Raw genomic sequence first — 8,950 nt, 5'->3', positions numbered from 1 at the left:
TCCCTTTCCTATTGTTTGCGGTACGAGAAGTTCCCCAATCATCCACAGGCTTCTCCCCGTTTGAGCTCCTATATGGATGCCAACCTCGGGGTATTCTCGACCTACTGAAGGAATCCTGGGAGGAGGAGCCCTCCCCCTCCAAGAATACCCTTCAGTATGTCATAGACCTTAGAAATCGCCTAGACATGATAGGTCGGTTTGCTAAGGAAAACCTCAAATCTGCTCAAGAACGTCAAGAGAGGCAGTACAACCAAAATACCCGCTTGAGGGTCTTCCAACCTGGGGACCAAGTGATGCTATTACTACCGACATCAGAGAGTAAACTCCTTGCAAAGTGGCAGGGTCCTTTCCAAGTCCTCCGCCGCACTGGGGAGGTGAACTATGAGATCTCTCAACCAGGGTCCAGGAAGGGTAAACAAATCTACCACGTAAACCTCCTGAAACCCTGGAAAACGATGAGATCGCTGTTCATCCACCCTCGGGAAGGAGAGACGGATTTGGGTCCACAGCCTCCAAATGGTAGTACGTACAATGACCATCAGGTTCCCATGGGAGGGCAGTTAACAATGGAACAAAAGTCAGACCTACTAGAATTATGTGACCAGTTCCCAGATGTTTTTTCTGAGTTGCCAGGACAGACTGATTTAGTGTCCCATAGGATTGATACAGAACCTGGCGTAAAAGCACGGTCCCGTCCCTATAGATTGCCAGAGGGCCGAAAAGACCTTGTAGAGAGGGAGATAATAGACATGTTGGAATTGGGCGTGATCGAGGAGTCCCACAACGAATGGTGTAGTCCTATAGTGTTTGTCCCTAAACCAGATGGCAAGGTGAGGTTTTGCGTGGATCTGCGAAAGGTAAATGCTGTATCCAGATTCGATGCATACCCAATGCCTAGGGTGGATGAATTGCTTGACTCTCTTGGTAAAGCAGAGTATATCTCCACCCTAGATCTCACAAAAGGATATTGGCAGAAACCTCTAGTGGAAGAATCCAAATGCAAAACTGCCTTCACCACCCCTCTCAGTTTATACCAATTCGTCACTATGCCATTTGGGTTACATGGGGCTCCAGCCACATTCCAAAGGTTAATGGACAAGGTACTACGACCCCATAGGACATATGCCGCGGCCTACTTGGATGACATTGTCATCTATGGCAGACACTGGCAGTCTCATATAAAAAGGTTAAGGGCAGTCCTGACGTCCTTAAGAGAAGCAGGGCTCACTGCAAATCCGGAAAAATGTGCCCTGGGTAAATCCACTACAAAATACTTGGGCTCTGCCATTGGGGGATGGATAGTAAGGCCACTAGCTAGCAAGGTGGCCGCCATAAAGGCATTCCCCACCCCACAGACAAAGACACAGGTCCGCTCCCTTTTGGGGTTAGCAGGGTATTACAGGCGGTTTATCCCCAATTTTTCGGAAATTTCTGCACCCCTAACAGATCTGACAAAAAAGAGTGCCCCGACCCAAGTTAAATGGTCTTGGGAGGGCCAAGACGCCTTTGACATGCTAAAAAAGTGCCTGTCAGAGGGCCCCACTCTTCGGAGCCCAGATTTTAAAGAGCCCTTCATCATCCAGACGGATGCCTCAGAGGTAGGACTGGGAGCAATGCTGTCCCAGCAATTTGATGGTGTTGAACACCCCATGCTGTTCATCAGCCAGAAGCTGTTCCCAAGGGAAGTGAGGTATTCCGTCATTGAGAAGGATTGCCTCGCTGTAAAATGGGCAATTGAGGCCTTGAGACATTATGTCGCCGGAGTACACTTCACCCTGGTCACTAACCATGCGCCCTTGAAATGGTTAAACACCATGAAGGACACAAATTCAAGGTTGACCAGGTGGTATATGGCCCTCCAACCCTTCTCTTTTGATATACAGCATAGACCTGGAAAGGACCATGGAAATGCCGATTTTTTGTCAAGAGAAGGAGTGGAGGGTCGGGCTTCAGCCGTGTGGGACCCTAGCCACACACAAACAGGGAAGGTATGTGACAGGGTGAAGTCAACCCTTATCAGTTATGCCTGGGAAACATATGTCTGAGTGCTTCATCCAGCACCCAGAAGGTTAACTCAGGAGGAAGCTAGGTAATCAGGAGGTAAGCTGACACCTGTTAACCTGCAAGGTATATAAGGATGTTGTTACTGGCAGTAGCTGGCTGCCTTAGACCTGAGAACTCTGCTATGGGAGCTGCTAGCCAGACGGAATCACCAAACTAACTTTCAACCAAAGTAAGACTTGTTCATTTGTTTTCCTGACTGCTTAAAATACACTTACGTCTTGGTAAATGGTTTAGGTAGCCAGCCTGCTAGATAGGCCTGGAGTGTTAGTCAGTTCTCCCAATGTGGAGCAGGATTTGTTTTTGTTTAAAGGGACAGTGTACCCACATGTTATGTTATGCTGTGGAGAAATAAAGCCACTGAACGTTTTCATTTATCCTGAAACTACACATGTGGACTGTTCCCTGACATTGGCTACAGGCCGTCCTGCCACAACTCCCAAGGCCAATTTACAATGGACCACTGTTGTATTCTTTGCGCATTACAATTCATGAATATCTGCCATCTGTACGATGGGAGAGCTAAGAGGAGATCCAGGATAGAGCTTTGTTCTGAATCCCAAGAGTATGGAGAATGTGAAGGAGAAGAGGGTGGTCCACGGTATCAAATGCTGCAGAGAGGTCGAGTATTATGAGCAGGGTGTAATGACCTCTTTTTTTGGCAGCATGGAGGACATCAGTTATTTAAGGGAGGGCTGTTTCAGTGTAGTGAGCAGTGCAGAAACCAGATTGTAGAGGGTCTAGGAGAGAATACAGCTGCGGCCGCCTTTATCCTAATGTGGCCGTAGCGGCGCAACTCTGATAACCGCGTGCAGATGCAGTATACAGTATATTGTCCCGGCCAGCTTGCCGGGATAAATGCGGGGCTTTTCTCCAATTTGAACGGAGTTTCCCGTGCGGCGGCCGCTTCAACAGATAAGCGCTAATGGCGCTTATCATTGAAAGCGCCCGAGGCTTGGGAAACCGGCCAAAAAGAGCCGCGCGCCGTCCGCGGGTTAAAAATTCCCGCGGTGGCGCCCACTTTAGAGTAAAGTGGGCCGCCACTGTATTTTTTTTTTCCGGAATATGTTCCGGTATTTTAGAGCTCGTAATATTAGCATATTATTAGCGCTGTCTGCAATACTGCAATATCGTCTAAAAACTCAGGTGGGCATTAGCGAGCTGTTGTCTTCAAAGTCTAATACTGTAGCAGTTCAACCTACGTCAGTACACAGTCTGCGTGTGTGCAGTAATTGTAAATTTGCATATTTATACATGCATGTACAGTACAGTGCTGTATATCTCATTTGAATATTGTTGAAACGCAAAGGCATGTACTGTAACAGTATCAGATTTCGGCGTATACAGCGCTCTCCCTTCGCTCGCCCCCGCACACACACAGGCTAATTTACTGCACTGCAGTATTTCAACTTCTTATCTTACCTACAGTACACCTCTCCCACACCATTCCTTTGAATGGGTGTCTTTCTGGTTTCAATCACATTCCTGTCATCACATTCCTGCGTGTGTAATGTACAGTCCAGTGCAGTGCAGAGCCTGGCTTGATTTATTCTGTGTTGATTATTAATGCACATTGGGGGAAAAAAATTCAAGAGAGAGTGACCTTTTTCTCGTCATTTTTAATTTTTATTTTCTCAACATGAACATGTGCCTGCCTCAACCATCTTGATATTACGATATTCAATCTGTGCTGTAGTTTTTGACTGCGACACTGTGCGTTTGACTGCACATGATTGATTTGTGTGTTGTTTATGTATTTGGGGGTGTGGGGATCAAATTATTATGATGACCTGCCTGTTGAAAATATGTAATGTCTTTGAATTACAGTACAGCTAATCCTTCATGCAGCTTTACCCCCCTCCCCCCGCAGATACACACAAGGCTCGCTCAAGGATTTCAACCTCTTATCGACACCTCTCCAAAACCATTCATTTTCAAAAGCTTGTCTTTGTGCTTTTCAACCTCTCTCAGACTATTCGTTTATTTTCCTATTGTTGGCTTTCCCTTATGTTAATCTGATTATGTAATCAATTATTAAAAAGGTAACCATTTATTAAAACTGTATATCTTCTTGAAGAATCCCCCCCACACACATTCAGAGTGAATTTAAAGTTCAAATAAATAAAAGCTTAATGTAATTAAATATGTATTTTATTTTATCAGGAAAGAAAATACAAATAATCATTGAGAGAGGGGCGGGGGGTGAAAATTGAGGGCCGGTGGATAATCATGAATAATGCACATTGATAATAATAGAAACAGTAATACAAATTTTCCGTCTTTATCTTCTTCCTCATTATGTGTAGTTCATTGAGAGAGGGTAGGTTTTGTGTAAATCATGACTGCAGTTAAAGATACACTTAACTGTACATACAGTTCACAAAATTTACACATGGTACCCCCCTCCCCCTGTCCACCCTTTTTTCTCTGAAAAGACAAGAAAATAAAAAAATAGTGCAGTTATGTGCATACTGTATTATGGCATTCTGTACTGTATACTGTAGCTACTCCATATTGGACTACAGTATGCAGATAGTACTGTCAAACTAGTCTATACTGGAACTACTGTCTACTGTAACTACTGTTAAATACTTTGTAACCAGATGGCTAGTGCTGCGCTCAGGAAAGAAAAAATCTATGCCATACTTACCTGTATCATACTGTACTTGGTGTGCCTGTACTTACCATACTACAGTACAGTACTATACCATAGTACCTTCCTGATGCTTGCCCATTACGCTCAATCACAATGGGCAACACATTTGCAATATGGTCAATATATTTATTGCATCGTTCCACAATGAGTACATCATTCCAAAAACTCATTATGCCTTGCGCCAACTCATCCTTTTTGAGGGTTTCACGACTTTTCGGATATGATCCTTCAGCTGATGCCAGACCATTTCGATAGGATTGAAGTCTGGCGATCTGTCATTGGAGGGGGAAAAAAAAAGACAATTAGTACACAGTAAAAACAGTGAAAAAAATGAGACACGGTTACCGCACTTACTCCGCTGGCATCTTCACCCAGTTGATACCGTGCTCAAGAATATGCGCTGTTGATGCGGTGTGCTTCTGATCGTTGTCCTGGTAGAAACAGTGACCATCCGGGAACTCACGTGTGATGTATTACACAATCTCAGTCACAATTTGCTCTTGGGAAAAAAGCTTTATTCATGATTCCTATAACAAGAAAATAAAAGTGCTCAAAAAACTGCACACTAGTACAGTACAATGCATAAGGCAAAAGCGTGTGACTTATTTTACCTTCAAATATAACAATGCATCCTGGTCCACGCCTAGAAATGGCACCCCACACATGCATCTTCACTGGGTGTTTTGGACGCGGCTTCATAGATATGCGACCTTTTTTGTGGAATGCAAAGGTGGCAAATCTCTCCAGCGATACAGTAGACTCGTCAGTGAAGATACAATCCTGGAAAGTTTCCCCACTGTCGATCCATGCCTGGGCCTGGACCGCTCTCTTAATCTTGTTAACATCCCTTATCATAGGGTACACTCTGTAAAGACAAGGAATAATTTTATAGGTACAGTACAGTTTCTTAAACAACACTTTAACCTCCTGTACTGTCCAGTATTAACCTCACACGTTCATATTTCCATCCAATTCTGCGTCTCATCTTCTTTATGCTGGTCTCGGATACAGTGAGATTGTGATTTTGCAGCAGAGTGTATTTGACCCTTAATGCACTCTTCTCATCATTCTCTTCACTTATTTTGTCGACCAGAAGAGTTGTCTCCCTACAGTGTAAAGAATAACAACAATCCTGTAAGTTACAGTGCAGTAGGCAACAAGTACAGCACGTCATTTACAGTAAACAATAATAGATAGATATACTGTATTATATAGTAATATAAATAAACAGAAATCACTATCATATTAGATAGATCTATACTATATAGTTATATTAATATGCAGCAATATAAACAATGATAGATAGATATACTATATTATATAGTTATATAAATATACTTACACGTTAGTTACCGTTGGTGTCCTCGTGCGTTATTTGGTCTTACCGTGTGCATGATAGCAAATGGTGGTTGTTGGTACAAAGACGCCAGAAGCAGCTAACCAGCGTTGGATATCTGCAATTCATTGTCCGCTCGTGTACATCTCCTTAATTCTCATGCTGAGATCCTTTGAAATCTTTTTAACAGGCATTGCTGTGAGTAGAAAGAAATACAAGCACAAGAATGTGTATTCAATGTTTAGTCGATGTGTATTCAATGTGCAGTGAATCCACAAAATGAATGGTGTATTTATACGTTAATGACTCACATTAGAGTACGCCCACTTTTAACACCTGTACCTCGTCGCCATGCATAAAAGGTTACACACTTTGCATAGCCCACCACTCGATGATCTGTATCTGAACTTTCCCTTGTCCAGATACTGCATTGTGCCATCTGCTTACATGGATCAACCCTGATTCTACGGACGCAGGAAGCCACTCGCCTCTGCCGTGCCTCTCAGACAGAAAAAGCGAAAGGCGGCAGCCGTTTCCAAGCCAAGGCCAAAGCGAAAGGCTAAGGCTAATAAAGAAAACCTTCTGCTGACACCAAAGGCTAAGGGTTTTAATACACTTAAGCCTTATTATGTCAAGAAGACATTCGGTGATGTACACTGAAAGCAAAACAAATGGCAGCAAATCAATCAAACCCGCAGGCCACTTCCTCGATTACGCTTCGATGACTCTGCCGCTGCTCTTCTGGAAATCCACAGCCCATCTTCTCCACTAATCGTCCCCGACGCTGCCGCTGCTCTCCCTGAAATCCACGGGTCACTTTCTCCATAACGCTTAGACGACTCTGCCGCATCTCTCCCGGAAATTCACAGATCACTTTCTCCATCCCCCTTCGCTGATGCTGCCGCTTCTCTCCAGGGAACCCCCATCTCATCCTCCGTAGCACCCATCCACCCAGATGTCCACAGCACCCCATGCACAAGATCCAGCTCGTTAGACCGCATGCTGAATTGGTTAAGTGTCGATATCCCCGGGAACTCTACTATGCTGGTAAAGATAGATCTTCTTTTAGAGATCATGTTAAATATGAATCAACGGATGGAGACGATGGATCAATGGATGGAGAAGATGGATCAATGGATGGAGAAGATGGATCAACGGATGGAGAAGATGGATCAACGGATGGAGAAGATAGAGACTGACATAGCGGGGATACATAATTTCCTCGGAGTCCATGCCCCTGTATCTCCAACGCCAGAGCAGGAGGGTGGCATGGATGGGATGAATGGGACCTTCGACCACCTTCCATCACCAAGCGCACCCCCTCCACCAGAAGAATATGTGTACATGTATGCCGTTGATGAGGATGACATGACAACCCCATCAAGACCACGCCAGGAGACAACACGGCGACCAATACAGGAGGAAAGCATCCTCCCAGACAACCTACCCTCGCCCACCGCCACAAGCACCCCCGCTCCCAGAAAAACACCCGCTCACAGAAAAAGACCCGCTCACAGAATCCAACCTACATACGCTTGCATCGATACGGTGCCCGACATTATCCTGCGCGAGCTGCCCAGTCCACTCAGGGAGAAGTATAGGGTGTTGACTTCTGGTTTACCCTAGAAGTATGGCATGTTAATTTTTAAGCACCACGTGTCCTACTTTGTGTACTGCGGGTGGGCCAACAATGTAAACTACGAAGGAAATCGCGAAAAAAGGGCGCTTCCTGAAAATTTAAGAAGGACTATTGTGGAGGAATTGCGGCGCTATTTTTCAATCACAGATCCTGTAATGAAAATCGTGAGAGACTCCATTAATGGCATTTTGCGTCATACAAGGCATCGGCCCTGGAAGGACAATCTGGTGGGGATCGCATTTTCGTGACTGTTCAAATGTTGTTTATTTTTTGACTTGTTGCTTGTTTTAACTTGTATTAATAAAGAAATGTTTTTACTAACACTATACTGTTGTGCTGTAAATGTCTTGACTTTCTGTACTTTAATAAAGGAGATGTTGCGTGTTTTAAATTTTATTAATAAAGAAATGTTTTTACTTACACAAGACCTACACAACTCCAGTCCTCGAGGGCCGCAAACAGGCCAGGTTTTCAGGATAAAACCGGGCCTGTTTGCGGCCCTCCAGGACTGGAATTGTTCTGTCCTGACTTACTGTACTGTACACCATCCTACTGTAAATGTTTTGCCTTTCTGTACATACAGTAAAAAATTTTACTAGCAGTACACCATACACCTGTAAATGTTTTGAATTGCTGTACACTTTAAATGTTTTTAAATTGTATTTGTAAATAAATGTTTTACTTACTCCATAAATGTAATTGTACTTACTCCACCAATAAAAGAAAATGTTGATTTGTTTTAAATTGTTCCATTGTCTCCTTTTATACTGTAACAAAATACAGTGTATACTGTAGGCATGCTCAGTACATCACAAGAGTATTAAAACAATACGTGCTGTATGGGTATAGAATACACATATGTAGAATAAATGCATGTAGAATAAATGCATACTATTTATTTTCGGGTTTATTATACAGTATATATATAAAAAAAAGTATTGTATACGGTCTGAAAACAACAGCATACTGTTTCAGGTTTTCTATGATGCTCTCAGTTACAGTATTCTATCCTAATCAATAACAACGGCCACTAAACTGTTGACTCCGGTACATGTTTTTTTAAATCTGATTCAGCAATGTGCAGGCATTGTTACACAAAGCGATATTATCCATCGAAATCCCTCCATTTGCTGTTTTCTGCATGAGATGACAAAATTTTCTTTTCTGAGGAAAAACAAAAGTACAAGTTTTACTGTAATGGTCAGGCAGTCCCCTAAAGAAGTTCCCACAGTCAGTCCCATCAATAATTTTCTCTGGG

The sequence above is a fragment of the Ascaphus truei genome, chromosome 13 (assembly GCF_040206685.1).
Source record: "Ascaphus truei isolate aAscTru1 chromosome 13, aAscTru1.hap1, whole genome shotgun sequence".
NCBI classification, from domain to species: Eukaryota; Metazoa; Chordata; class Amphibia; order Anura; family Ascaphidae; genus Ascaphus; species Ascaphus truei.
This window is presented reverse-complemented; position numbering follows the sequence as displayed.